The sequence below is a fragment of the Oryzias latipes genome, chromosome 17, assembly GCF_053564925.1.
Source record: "Oryzias latipes strain Hd-rR chromosome 17, Olatipes_Hd-rR_3.1".
Classification (NCBI taxonomy): Eukaryota; Metazoa; Chordata; class Actinopteri; order Beloniformes; family Adrianichthyidae; genus Oryzias; species Oryzias latipes.
Window position 1 is genome coordinate 9537402 of NC_136253.1, and position 14528 is coordinate 9551929.

At 39.5% G+C, this 14528-nt stretch overlaps 1 protein-coding gene across 7 annotated transcripts in view; it reads right to left on the bottom strand.

Moving 5' to 3' along the window:
• The window catches only part of LOC101175434 (nuclear receptor coactivator 2), a 74783-nt gene that overhangs the window by 36143 nt on the left and 24112 nt on the right, over positions 1 to 14528 (bottom strand). Inside the window, exon 2 of one of the 7 annotated variants that reach the window (XM_078934364.1) lies at positions 502 to 596. The exons of the other annotated variants lie outside the window; for them this stretch is intronic. The gene's annotated coding sequence lies outside the window, so the exon portion shown is untranslated. The remainder of the gene's footprint in view (positions 1 to 501; positions 597 to 14528) is intronic. 7 annotated transcript variants of the gene reach the window in all.

Sequence of the window (14528 nt, forward strand, 5' to 3'; positions counted from 1 at the left end):
TAGGCACAAAATTCAGGAGAACTGAGAAGCAACTGGAACAGCTCCTGACAGAAGATAGCAATCTGTGGAACCGTCCATGTTTCCATCTGTGTGGTCCAAGCCCGGAGTGTGACCTTTACGGTAAAATATTATGAAATAATAAAAAAAAAGGTTTCTGCCTTTAAGGGTATTATATATGACCAAAAAATATATTATAGCATTAATACAGTATCAAAAATTACATGACTGCCCTGTTTTTTAGAAAACGGTCAACCTGCTGAAGGTTTCTTCCGTACCCCTTATCCTGTTTAATTTCATATTTAATTAAACGTCATTTTAGACATTTTTGTTGTGAAACTATGTAACTAGCCTGTAGTTGTACTGTACCATCAATGGAAAGTTACAAAATATGATGTAAACATGAGAAATATATTCACAAAACTGTTTCTACACAACCAGTCAAAAAGTTGGACACACTGGTAGCTAAACCTAAATGGTAGTTTATGTTTTGACTTAACACACCTAAAGGGGCGCCTGCAGTACAGCCATCGTGGGTTTAGTTCCGGTCTTGCGCTGAACCCCACATGTCTTGGAGTCGTTGGGAAATTACTTCCTTCCTATTAAATATAGAGGCTTGGTTTTAATAAAGGTTTAGTTTACATTTGCGACTTGTTTCATTCTCATTATGAAGGCCATAAAAACCCAAATGCTGAAGCAACGTCGATGCTATGTATTAATCGAAAACTATTTCACTCATCGACACAAAAAAGTGTAGAATTACCTTAAAATTGTTGTACTTTATGGAATTTAGAACACAGCATTCAAAATGTTTGTTTTAGTTGATTTTTTAATTGATTTTTTAAATGTTTTTTAAGTACTTGACAGCCAACACCTCACTGTATCCCCAGACACAATGTCTCGGTGTGTTTACCTGTGTGAGGCAGGTAACGGTGTGACCAAAAGTACTTTGTGGGCCAAAACAGAAGCGCTACACAACCCAAGAAAATGCAAGATAAAACGGCTGATTGGGTTGGTAGTACTAAAGAGTGATCAAGCGGACAAGAAATGTCCTAAACGTCCATTTACCATCCCAGCTTCATATGGTTCAATACATGTAAAACACCTCAGAGAGACATTTTACTGCATGTATATAATGTTGCTACCACTACAACTTCAATATTCAGTTTTTAAGGGTTGGCAGTTAAAATTTGAAGTCTGAGGGGCAATGCTGTATCTGATCCACGGGGTCAATGAGTTGAGTGGTGTGGTCCTAACCAGGCCAAGCAAGTTGTCACCTTCTTGTTTCCCACCACCACTTTATCACTGGGCTTATCTGCAGCTGCTTTTGGCCGAGAATACGGCCTCCACCTGCTGTCAGAAGTCTAAATAGTGTCCTATTTCCTGCAGCATAAGTTGGAGGCATAAATGTATCTACATGTCAAACACGTGGATATAAGATATAGTAAGGTTATAAGTAATAACACAATATAATATAAAAAATATGTTTATTTGAGCCTTTTAAACACCTTTTTATCAACTGTGTTCAACGTTTCCTGAATGCTGTCAGTTCAGTTTGGCTATACAGGAAATGGATTCATTTCTATACATGTGTTTGTTTGTCAGAACCAGGCAGGAGAAACAGTCGGCTGGGACTTTAAGGGCCCTTAACTGGCCACCGCATCACCTGACTGTTACATAACAGGCGGTCAGTGGGACTGATACTGAGCAGATGAAGGCAGGAGAGAGGGATAAGGGAGAGGGAAAACAACAGAGGCAGAGGGAGAGACAGAAAGGAGATTAGAGTAACATGTTAAGAAAGAAGGAGGAGGAGCAGGAAAGAGGACAGAGGTCGAGAAAAACAAGAGAACCCAGCAGGAACCGCAGGAAATCGGCACTTCGCCATTGCCCGAGTGAAACACGGTCTCCACCGGACTAGAAACCACCACTCCGACACAGTAACACAAGGCAGTGAAAGGATGGTTGGGGGTGACACCATGGAAGAGAATAGGAGGTGGAGCATTTGTTGCTCTGAATAATCTGGCCCGAGGACAGAGGAATATATGGCCTAATTACACCACCAGAGAGGATAAGAGAGGAGAGGAGGAGGAAACGGAGAATAATGTGATCACAAAAATCCATCCAAGACAAGTGGAGTGACAGTGCTCGACACTGCCAACTTTAAAGAAACTACTCCTGACAGAACTGTTGTTTTCAGCACCATGCAACTAAATCTTGTTCTGTCAAGAATCAGGTTCATCTAAAAAATGTTAGTAACCGATGGTATAACTCAGGGGTGCCAACGCTTATTTGTCACATGAGCCACTTTGAAGCAATCGGCTCCAAAGGATATATATATATATATATATATATATATATGAAGATTTTAAAGTAGGGCTGGGCTATAAATCAATTTTATTGGTTAATTCGTATTTGTTGTTTTAGACAATTTATTTTTGGGAAAGATCTGGATTTTTGTTTTCCCAGCGTTCTGCTTTCTTGGGCTTACATTTTTCGGAGTTAGGTTAGTAGGTTAGGAGGAGCTTCTTCCGCGAGGCTGAGCAAAAATTTCTTTTTTGTTTATATATTTTTTTTTTTTAGACATAGATTTCTTGCCACAAACCAGTGGCAAAACTTTTAAATCGAAATGCAAAAATCTATTAAAAAAAGTCTAGAGCTGTCTAAAACAGCTGTAATTGTACAACTACAATTATTACCAGCCAGTAAATGATTGCAGGTTCCCTTTAATCTATTAGGCGACAAGTGGCTGTGGCTAATGGGAACTTTGGTAACAATAATCAGAAAAAGTGATATACATCCTTTACTTAGAAGAAGTTAAAGGTACGTCTGCGTGTTCTTTACTGAAGCTGTCAAAAGTGTCCTTGGCTTTTGTAATATCTCTGTTTACATACTGGTTGTAGAGATTGGCCCCAGTAACCTCAACTGTTATCTTCATATCTGAGCGTAAGCGGATGAACCAATCTTCACTATTACTTTTCCTTTTCAGTCTGAATCCTTTTACTTTATTCTACCGAATAAATCTCAAGCATCTTTATAAAATGACATTATTAGGTAAAGCTCTATTGGATTAGCACATGCAGAATCCATCCAATATGAATAAAGAGGTTATATTTTCTGCCACAGAATTAACTACAGATGTCAAACATCAAAAACTATTTGAAGCTGAAGTCATTAAACAATAGTGTGACTTTCTTCTGACCTTTTCACACTTCTAGACAGGAGAAATTTAAATATTTAAAGTGTGTTTGGCCCCATTTCCACTGCATGGTTCAAGTGACCCAATTCCGATTTTTTCCTCTCATGCGGCTCAGATCAGATATGACCGGTGAACGTGTGAGCAGGACAAAACCGCATGGATTCCATTTTTCTCAGATCGGATTCAGGCCTCATTCATATGTGGAAATAAATCGGATATGAATCGGATACGTTCATTTGCGTGTGCCATGTAAGCAGACAAATCGGTAAATGCGAGTTGTACGTCAGTGACGTCAAGTCAGGACACCACCAACTGAGATCACATGACTTACTAAGGTGCTTTTGTGCGCTGTTTTTGCTGTCAGCGTGTTACCTTCCAGCCTCAGGCTTCATTATTTCCGGTCCGGTCCCGGTCGGGACGTAAACGTTAACTAATGAAGTGGGACACCGTTGCTCTGGAACAGGCTAGAAGCCGTTTATTTCTTTGCTTGGATCAAACTGTTAGTACAGCACAACGTCTGCAAACAGTTCCTCATTCAAACTCAGAGAGAGCACATAAGCCGGCCGAGCAGCCCTCCTTTTTCCTCTCCCGTGCATCCCCTCTCCTGCCTCATCCAGGAGCGCTCAAGGCAACGCCTCCTTCCATCGCTGCGTTGCCTCCATGACAACCGCAGTCACACAAAAGTCCGAAGGAGGTCCGCCGAAGGTGGAAATGCTGCTACGAAGTCCTCAGAACGTCTATGTTTGATAGATTCAGCATTGTATAGTGTAGATGCAAAAATCGGATACGGGTCACTTTTAAAAGATGATGTAAGCAGGTCGTCAAAAAAAAAATCGGGTATAGTCAGAAAATCGGATTTGGGCATCAAGACCTGCAGTTTAAATGCAGCCTTAGTGACACAGAATGTAGCGGGAAAAGGGTAATTTAAAATTAAAAATGAAAATGTCTAAAATAAAAACTGGGGTTGTGACTAAAATCACACACAACTACCCAACCCCACAAAAGCCCACAGTGCTGGACCATCCAGTGCCCTGGATCCTGAGGCACTTTGAACCTATGCTCAATAGTTTATGGAGTTCCACTCCGATCATCTTTTAATCTATTGTAAAGGCATTCCCAGTGGTCTTTTAATTATGATTATGCGGTTTGTAGCCAAAATGACAAAACCTGTGTCGTTTTCTAGGACATAGTCTCTGCATAGTTCCCAACATCCATCTGTTCATAATCTCTCCCTTTAGTTTACAGCTCCTCACAACCCCAACCTGATATTAGTGATGCAACAAAAATGGAAAGCAATATTGAAGATATCCAGCTGTGCAAGATACCAGCTCAGACAGCTCACAGCTACAACCTTTCATAAAAGTCATCTAATCATCTTTTTCTGCTCCTGACTCACAGCTATGTATGACCGGTACGAAGCCCATTGAGACGACTGTTGTCGTGAATTTGGGCTAAACAAATAAAATTGAGTTGAACTGAATATGTACCCCATAGTACCAGGAATCTGTAAAAAAGAAACATGCAAAAAGTGCAAAACCTAATACTCTGTGCACAACTTTGCAAAACAATTCTGAACACAAAATTTGGTTTTACCTTTGTGTAGACCACTTTTCAACTTTCCCTCGTCTTGAATATGAAATCCCCCCTTTTAACTTAATGTCAAAAATCCGTCAAGGGGTCATATAGATTGAGTCCCGAAACATCAATACAACTGAGTGAACATGCTTATTAAGGCTGTTTTATTCAAATAATATTGAATTAAAACAGACCGATCAAAGTCTTAAAGGATTATCCAGTTAAATCCAGGTGCTGGTGCTGAAGCAGGAACAAATGTCTGTCGTTGCCACAATGTCCAGCCCTCCTCGGCAACACTAAAGCAGTGTCAACCCAAGGCAGGCCAAAGCCATAGAACAGGCGCTGAGACGTCCTCAGTCAGACGGCTGCCACACTACAAGAGACAGCCAGTGGTTGCCAGACTAGAAAAAGTCCACTACTGTCCTCTGTATGGTGTTGATAAATCCTGCAGGAGGGGACAGTACCATCAGCCTGCGCCAAAGTGTCAAAGCAACTAAATTATTGACAATTATTATTATTGACTGAGTTCTACCCCTGAAGGAAAGCTGAAGTAGCAGGTACAGTGATCCCTCGCTATAACACGGTTTACTTTTCACGGTTTCGCTACTTCCCGGATTTGCATTGTGTATTGCGTTCTGCATGCTGATTGGCTAAAAAGTCACTCCGCTTCTTCTCTCCCTGTGCATCAATAACGTTGCGGTTTAATATTTACACGTACTTAAATCAGCTTGCCAAATTTACATTTTGTACGTGCAAATCATCTTGCAATTTCGAGTTTCTCTAAAACCCATAGAAAAAAGAGCAACAACAACTGCCTATCACTATGTTCTTCTCCCGAACAAACACAGCTGATCCGCGGGCTTCAAAAGAAGAAAACACTGCAGAGTGGAGTCAGGATGCAGCGGCTCAGTCTGAAGAGCAGTGAAATACACCTGAGTTACTGTTTGTCCGACTCTACTTTGTATTTTTTTCATAATCATTTTAAATTTTCTCCCGTTTAATCCAATTACTCGGGTCGCGGTGGGCGGGGCTAATCTCCGCAATTTGAAGCCTTCTGTTCACATCGATGAATACAATTATTATGTGACAGTTTAGTATCTTCCTTATCAATGTATAATTGTATAATAATTTTTAAAAAAAATAGAGGTTTCTACTTCACGGATTTTGCCTATCACGGGTTCTTTTTGGAACGTAACCCCCGCGAAAAACAAGGGTTTACTGTATTTCCATACAGACAGTCTGACCCACTCACTCCGCAGGTAGCACCCTTTCAATTCTTACGCAAAAAACATCTGTACCCTAGAAAATACCCAAAACTTTAATCCATTAAGTGTCCCAGACAAGGTACTTTTAACCAGAAAATCTTGTCTGAGACACTGAAGCATGGTTGTGAGCAGTGCACCCAACGTCCCACCCGGAGAGCCGTGCATTTATCTCAATTTACCTTAGCTAAAGAGGCTTTCTGGAAGAAGTCTAGGCAATCACAGAGGAGGGAAAACATCTCTATGGACTAAAAAATACAGTGACATCATCAACGTATGCAGAAACTACAATAGAAGGCCTGTGAGTTAGACTGGAAGCACAAAACCCGACAACGTGGAGTGAAGTCTGTGTGGGGATGGTTCAATAGGGAGTGACCGGAAACAGGGCATCCCTGCCTGATGCCCCTCCAACATTTAATGGGAAAACTAGGCACCTCCATACATCTTCACCAAACAGAAAGCATTCTTGTACAGCAGACCCAACACTGAGACAAAAGAAATCTCCAAAAGCTCATAGAGTAGAAAAGAAATTATGATCCACTGATCTAAAGAAATCATACCCAACTCAGCGTCACACAATGTACAAATGTTATACAGGTTCTGCACAAGAAAATGGCTGTCCACTATAGTCCGACCCAGAATGCAATAGGACTGGGTTCTGTGTACAATTGTGTGCAGGATATTTTTGAGTCCCTTGGAGAGAATCTTGAAAACAACTTATAGTCCGTACAGAGAAGGTAAAGAAGTCTCAATTTCTCAAGAAAGTCAGATCACCTCTGTTTGGCAGCAAGGACAGAACTGCACAACGACACAAATGAGGGACAACACCTCTACCGATACGGTCCTGAAACACTGCAAAAGGTCCGGGCCCAGGAGCTTCCAGAAGTGTTTATAGAAGTCTGTAGGTAATCCATTCAGCGTCTGAGACCATCTGCCCCACAGCCGCTGTCAGCTCCTCCATGGAAAGGGGAGGATCTATTGCTGTGCGATGAATCTTTTTTTGTTGTTTTTATAGACTTTTGGGGGGGGGATCTAGATTTTATTTTGCTAGTCTTCTGCTCTCTTGCGCCTCCGTTGTTCTAAGTAAAGTCAGTCCGCTGGTCTCTCACAAAGCGCAGATGTGAAAACAGCAGCAAGCAAAGAGAACCTACTTCCACAAAAACTAAAAAAATTAAAATAAAAACACTAACGCACGCGCCACAAGAATCAATGATGCTATGCTACAAGCTGTTCCGTGTGTCACCTACATGTAATCACAGACCGGTTTAAAGTCTGATTATATTTTTATAAAACATTTATAAAAACTTTATTTTATAAACATAATAACAGGCATGAATCTACTTTGTATGAACCTTATAAGTAGTGCCTTTGTAACATTACAAGGCCGGCGTTGAGCTGAAAAAAGCGCTGCATCTTTACAGTCAGAAGCAAGAATCTGAAACACTGTCATGTTTTTAGGATGTCTATGTTATGATTTCATGTAAAAATTAGTTAACTGGAGGCAGAATAAGGAAAAAAAAGAAGGTTTAGAATTTTTTTTGGGTACATTGATTTCTGGTCAATAATAGTAGCTTTTATAAACCACATTTTTTATTTAGTAGAGATTTAATGTAAAATTGAAAAAGCTTGATTTTTTTGCGATGGTCAACTGATTTTTTTAATCTTTTGGGATTTAACAGAATTTCACTGACAACCCAGTGATTCAATATTTAAAAGTTGAAAAAAAAAAAAATAACAATAAATTGCAGCTTGGAAAATAAAATAACCAGCAGCAAGTGTGTTTGTTGACTTTGGCAATAAAGTCCAAACAGGTTAGAGTCAGGCGCACAAAGTCACAGGGTGTGCATCCCTTACGTAAAGAAATCAATGTGGGTGGCGCATCAGACGTGCTCGCACACACAAACACAAATATGGCGCACAATGAATTCACACTAATGTGGGCTGCAACAAAAGCCTTCGCCCCATTCTGCCCAATACTAATGTAATCAGAGGAGCTGAGAGCTTTGCAGAGCCAAGCCATTTAAAAACAATTTGAGCTGGAGAGCGGGGACAGGGCCAGAGGGTCAATGCAGCCATTAAGAAATTAAAGCTGTGGATTGATCACCGCCTGCTTAAGTGGACTACGTTTCCAATAGAAACTGCAGCTTCTCGGCTTCTCTGTTTCATCAACAACTGAAGCGGCAGGACGCTCAGCGTTTACTGGTGTGTTCGCCCTTAAAAATGATCCCAGAAATAATTTAAAAAATAGATATAATAATTATTTCACGAATGAATCAAAACATTTTTAAATTTGAAGTGAGGTTTTTCTATCCAGAGTCAAAAGTCTTTTTTATTTATTCATCAACTGCTTGCCGGTCTGGTTTGTTCAGTCCTGGAAGGACATCCGCTCAGCTTCAACTTCCCGTTGTGTTTTAGAGGACAAAGGGCAGGGTGGTGGTATCAGGTTGCGGCTGGTTGGAGGTCAGGTGAGGTGGAACGGGTAAAACAACCACCTGCAGCTGTTCTAACGTTAAAGTCAAAACTCTTTTTTTTGACAAGTTTAATTTTTTGGTCAGCGAGACAGCTCTTATGTATGAGAGCCGCCCCACTAAATGATAGTTGTCATGGAAGTGAGACGCACCATGGACTGCTATTAGAGTAATGAGTCATGTTGCAGCCGTAGTTTGAAGGCTAACTGGGGTTAGAAGTGTTGAAAAAAAAATGCAGTCTTACTATATGTTATGACTACAAACCAAAATGTGTACTTTAGAACAAATACCTGAACATATTTAAGTGAAAACTTTCTTTCCTTGCTTTTCTATGTTTGTTTCATTTGTATTCTCTTAATTTATTTATGTAGACTCTTTACTCAAAAGAATATTTTGTATTGTGTTTACATTTTTCGTGGGGCTGAAATGTATGGCGGTAAATCTCATCAACAAATCACGTAATGCAAAAAGATATTAAAGATCATAACGACAACTTAAAAAGTAAAATAATTATGAAAAAAAAGAACAAAATAAGTAGCTGAGAAACGTCAGTATTGTGGGACCCCACTGATTGGATGATGGCGTTTGTTAGAAAATTAGTTTTTATCCAAAATCAAAAAACCTGTGTCATTTTCTGGGACATAATTTCTGCAGAGTGGCTGTAGTTCATTAGAAATTCAACTCTGAACTGTTGCTGGGCCTGGAGAAACCCCGTCCCCCTTCCTATCACCTATAACTGACAGCCATAGACCGTATATTAGTATATATCAGACAGTATATAGGCAGTAAAAAAAATAGCCAGCAATATTGGAGCTATCCAGCCAGACTATAAAGTGGAGCAGGGGGCTTGTGCGTTTTCTTTGTAACAAATAAGCTCTTTATTTTTACTGCTCCCGATTCACAATGATTTGAATAAAGACATACTAAGAAATGCAATTTTAAGTAACATATTCGTTATATACGTCACTGCAAAAGTGGAGCGATTGAAGAATCCATCTTCTTGAAAATTCAAACATCAAAGTTCATTTTAAGCTGTTTTTTTTGTTTGTTTCAGCAAACATTCATGGATGTGTGTTTCTAAATCCTAATTTTGAGGCATTTTATAGCAAACAGCAGTTAAAAGAAATTAAAGAAATGAAGGTAAAAGCTTACACCAGTGTGTAAAAAAAAAACAGATTTAAAAACATTATATTTGTGTAATCTTAAGCGTTTTTTATTTATTTTTTTACTTTTCTGGTATTTTCTTTCCACATCAATAACTGTTTATTGTTCTTTGTTCATTTTAACTAAACTTTGCATACAAGAGATTTCATGATAAGACGCATATAGGAGGCACATGCAAGTAAAATGTCTTATGTCTGCTCCTTCTAATTGACTGTGTATGAGAATAAGACGGAGTGAGTGGGGCGTCACCCATAGAAAATCACTTGCTTTTGGCGCCTAAACGACGTCAACTCAGCCTCCATTTTTTCATGATATGGGCGCCGCCACGTCAGTAAGCAGTGATTGGTCCAAGTCGGTCTGAGGTGATATTTCTATGGCAAAAACCATCGCCAATCGGGAGTGAGCTTGTTGGGCATCCACATCCCTACCACATCTCATGAACGGAAATAAATAAGCAAGAACATGTTAGAGAAAGGTACCAGAGCAAGAATGGGTATTCTGACAAATATCTAGAAGTCAATGGGAGTGGGGCTTCCAGGAGCAAGAGGGAACTTCCGGTTTGAAACTCAAAGGGGGAATGTTCACTCAGTCCGGCTCTCATTTACAGTCAATGCTCCTTCTACATTAACACAAGAGGATAACAACAACAAAAAATAAGCTGTAATTGTTTCAAAAAAATCATATACCCCTCCCAAACTGACGCAAGTCGCTAATTTACAGTTTGAGTTAACCTTTTTACTTTCCATCATTGTAGTTTATCTATTGTTTTGTCCTTCAACTTTTTTATTTATTTAACTTTTGTTTGTGCAATATTTAAATTATATATATATATAATTTTGATGGTTTGTGAGAATTTCCCTCCCTTCAAAACAAAACGAACTGAGAAGTAAGACTTTTCTGTGAACAAGTCTAGACATGGACTTCCACGAGGAAACTATGCAGCGACTAGCAACCACAGGGAGAGGCTGGTTGGTGGCGGCTGGAAGGAGAGACCCTCCTCCTCCTCCTCCTCCTCCTCCTCCTCCTCCTCCTCCTCCTCCTCTACCCTCCAGCTGCAGCGGAAAAGCCACCAAACCCTTCCCTTCCACACAAACCAACAGTAAAGTCGGTTTAATACCATGCGCTAAGGCTGGATTAAGAACACAGGCTGGTCCCACACGGGGAGGTGTCTACAGCGTTCACGCACGCTGTATTTTTCACCTCCTTGTGCTGGCGTGTCCGTATCCATGGATCCAGCCCCTTCATGTGCATGTCAGCTGTTTGCTGCTGCGGTAATGCTATGCTGAGCTGTCGGCTTTATGGCTGATGGCGTAACGCCTGCCGAGGGGACGGACGGAGACTTTGACTGCTGCTTCTTTTGACACCTCCGAGCCCTGGGAAAGCTGATTCAGCAAATACGAGCTACAGTTTGACTTCACCAACCAAATGTATTACACTTGAGCAAACGGCATGTATTTAACAGAAGACAAACAAATCATTTTTCCCTGGAAATCTGGTGAGAATTTGACAGACAATTAAAAAGCTGCAAACTAAAATTAAATGGTAGAAATTGCACTTTTACAACAAGAATCTGTGCAGGAAGCTTCTGATAAACAAGGGATCAACCATTCAAAATGAATACAATTTAAAAAGAAGTGTTTTCTTGGGTCAAAAAAAAAGATTCAATCCATCTTTACATGAACCTTAATGTAATTGAGAAATAATTAAACCAATTTCTTGTTACAATATGGGTCTGATGCTAGATTTAGGCTGCTTGTTTCAATCAGTGCCAATCTTCACGATGGTTTGGTCGTGCCAAAATTAATTACTAAATAAAATATCTTAAATATGTAAAAACAAATTACTTAGTGCACTTCACCATTTTGCCGGGGTGTCCAGATCTACAATTTCAAAAGATCCCGTACCCCGGAAATCTCCCAGAAGACTTTGGAAAACAATAATATGTATCCATGCTCACTAGTATGGAAGCATATTGCATTAAATAAAAAAGGTGATCTTTGTTCAAATGTTTTTGTGTATTAAAAAAAGGGTGATCTTTGTTCAAATTCTGTGATTTTCATCCTTTTTGAATAACTACAAAAGCAAAAAACTCCAGATAGACCGGGCTCTGAGCCCATCTGCTCATGAAAACGACAAGATGAGCTACAATTAAAAACGGAAAAACCAAAATGTTTGTTCTTCCTACTTACCTTATCCACAGACATCACAAAACAAAACCTAAGGAAAGTATTAAATGTTGACCAGTATGAAATGTTTATTTTGTTTGTGAGTCAATCCCAACAACAGCAACAGGCACAAAGCAGTGAAGTCTGTGGTTGACCTGCTGGATGCTCACGTTGTGGTCGTGGTCAACTCTGTTATAATTTTTGCAGAATACGCTGCTTTTTTTTGCGGGACTACAACAGTTGTAATGTGTTATGCAAGTGTCTACAACTTGCACAACTCAAACATGATGGTTCACTCTGAGAGGAAGAGTAATGATATGAATAATTTCTGTGAAGATTGTTTTAACTGGCACCTGAACCTGCACCCAAATTCCATTTCTACTACTACGGGTGTTCTGTCACAGTTTTGATGTTCCTGAGATTATTCATGGTGAGTTGCAGAGAAACTGCTATTGTTTGTCTGGGGCGTTTCGGGAACCTTACAGACGGTCCCTGCCGGCCTCTGCAGATTCACATGACGGCTGGAACTCGTTAGTGTTCTGCATCACCACAGACAAAAACAGACAGTTCATACTGGTCAATAGAACTACATCCAACGTTTTGCTCTGTAATGTTTGCGGATAAAGTAAGCAGAAAGAATAAAATAGACTAGTACTATTGTGATCAGCACATAAAAACAGATCGTGTTTGTGACACTTTGTGGCTTTTCTACTTTTAATTGCAACTCATCTTATAGTTTTCATGAGCAGATGAGGTTATTGTTAGTGTTTATTGTTCTTGGCTTTTGCAGTTCTTGAAACTTTGGAACAAAAATCACAAAAAAAAACAGAAATCATGCTTTTTTCTTTTCTTTTAATGCAATTCACTTCCATAAAACAGGCAAATATAGGCCAAAATGAATCATGTTTTAACTATTTGTCACTAAAATGCATGGTGTCCAAATTGAAGTCAAAGGCACTGGGTATTCCTGGACTGGTGTTTTAGAAATTAGGGAGTTGTGAGAGACTTCAGACATAGAAACTGTAAACAAAGTTTAACTGCACATAAGCTCTTGACATCATGTAAGTCGAAACAGCTTTTGAAAAAAACTTTTTTTCCATTCAATTTAGCACTATACATAAAAAAAATATCTATATTGGCAGGAATTCAAACTAATTTTTTAAGTTATTAATATTCACAAGTGAATTTTACTTACTAAACATGAGAGGACTCAGCTTTGATGCACTCAAACAAGGTCATAAATGCTAGTGAAAGTGCGAATTATGATTTTCACAACAATTTAATACATAAGAGGATGACATTTTTATCAACTTAGAATTATTATTTTGCTTACATATTTTTAGAAAAATACAGTACTATTGACTCCAAGAATGTAATTCATTTTCAGACTTTAAAATTGACAACAAAAAAATGTAAGTCAGTGTATTTACTGAGACACATTCAAAAACACTCAATAAAAAGGAGGAGGATCCCCCATCAGATTGATTCAACCTTTCAGTACACTCACCATCATCTACATACATGGAATATTTAAAGACTAAATGATGACAACAGTAATAAAAGTTTCAACACAAGCGACAAGGCCAGGCAACAACTCCAGATCCCAGAGTTTTCACTGTTGCCATGGCAACTACTACACTGTCACTACATTGATGAAAAACAAATAGAGCTATACCAGTAAAGTAACAGTTGTTTGTTGAAGAAAGCTGCTCAACTCTAAACTTTTTAAAGGATAATTTCCCCTGTGACCTTTTCCTTTTTCCTGAGTTCTTCGCTCGTGACGCTGCAAAGCTCAACAGGTTTTGAGCCCAGGAGGGGTTTTTATTATGGAGGGGTTTATCACAAGAAAGTGCCAACAGCTGTGTGACATCATAAATCAACACGGACGCAACGGGTCGTCCCAAAAGAAAGTAACTTTGGAAAGTTGAGGTGATCTTACTTAAAATACTAAAAGATGCCATTGTTGGAGACCTCAATGGTGAAGCAAAAATAACAGAAGTATTATGCAAAATGTATTAAGAGTCAAAAAGATGAAACTTATGGGTGATGGTGTGTCTAGGGGCTCTTTGGATCACTGACACCTGTGATAATTATTTTGCCAGATGAGTTTGATTAAAGAGGAAACTACAAAAGGACATTCCACATTATTAAGCAGACCAACATGTTCAAGCAATATAGAAGAGCCATGGGATCACTCTTCTCCTCAAAATGGTTTAACGGTATATGGATATTTCACAAAAACTTAAGCGTGATCGTCGTACTAATAAGAAATTTGTGGCTGATTCAGAGCACACACGGTTTTGTGCAGATAAGGCAGAATAAGGAAGGTTTCTGTCAGACAAACCCATCAGATTAGGAGAGCAGTTGCTAAAATACTGTTCCAAAACAGCAAGCACATGTTTGAAGCTGCTGGTGTCTCTGGAGTTTCACGAACATCAAGGTGTAGGATCCTCCAGATGCCTGCAGTTATACGTAAACCTTCTATTCTGTCTATTGGGCCCAGACATACAAGACTTTTTTTCAAACAGTCTTGGTCACTGATGAGTCCCGTGCAACCCTGGATGGTCTGGATGGAGTAGTGGGTGGCCACCATGTCCCAACAAGGCTGCAATGTCAGCAAGTAGGTGGCAGAGTCATGTTTTGGGCCGGGATCATGGGAAGAGAGCCGGTCGGCCCCTTTAGGGTCCCTGAAAGTGTGAAA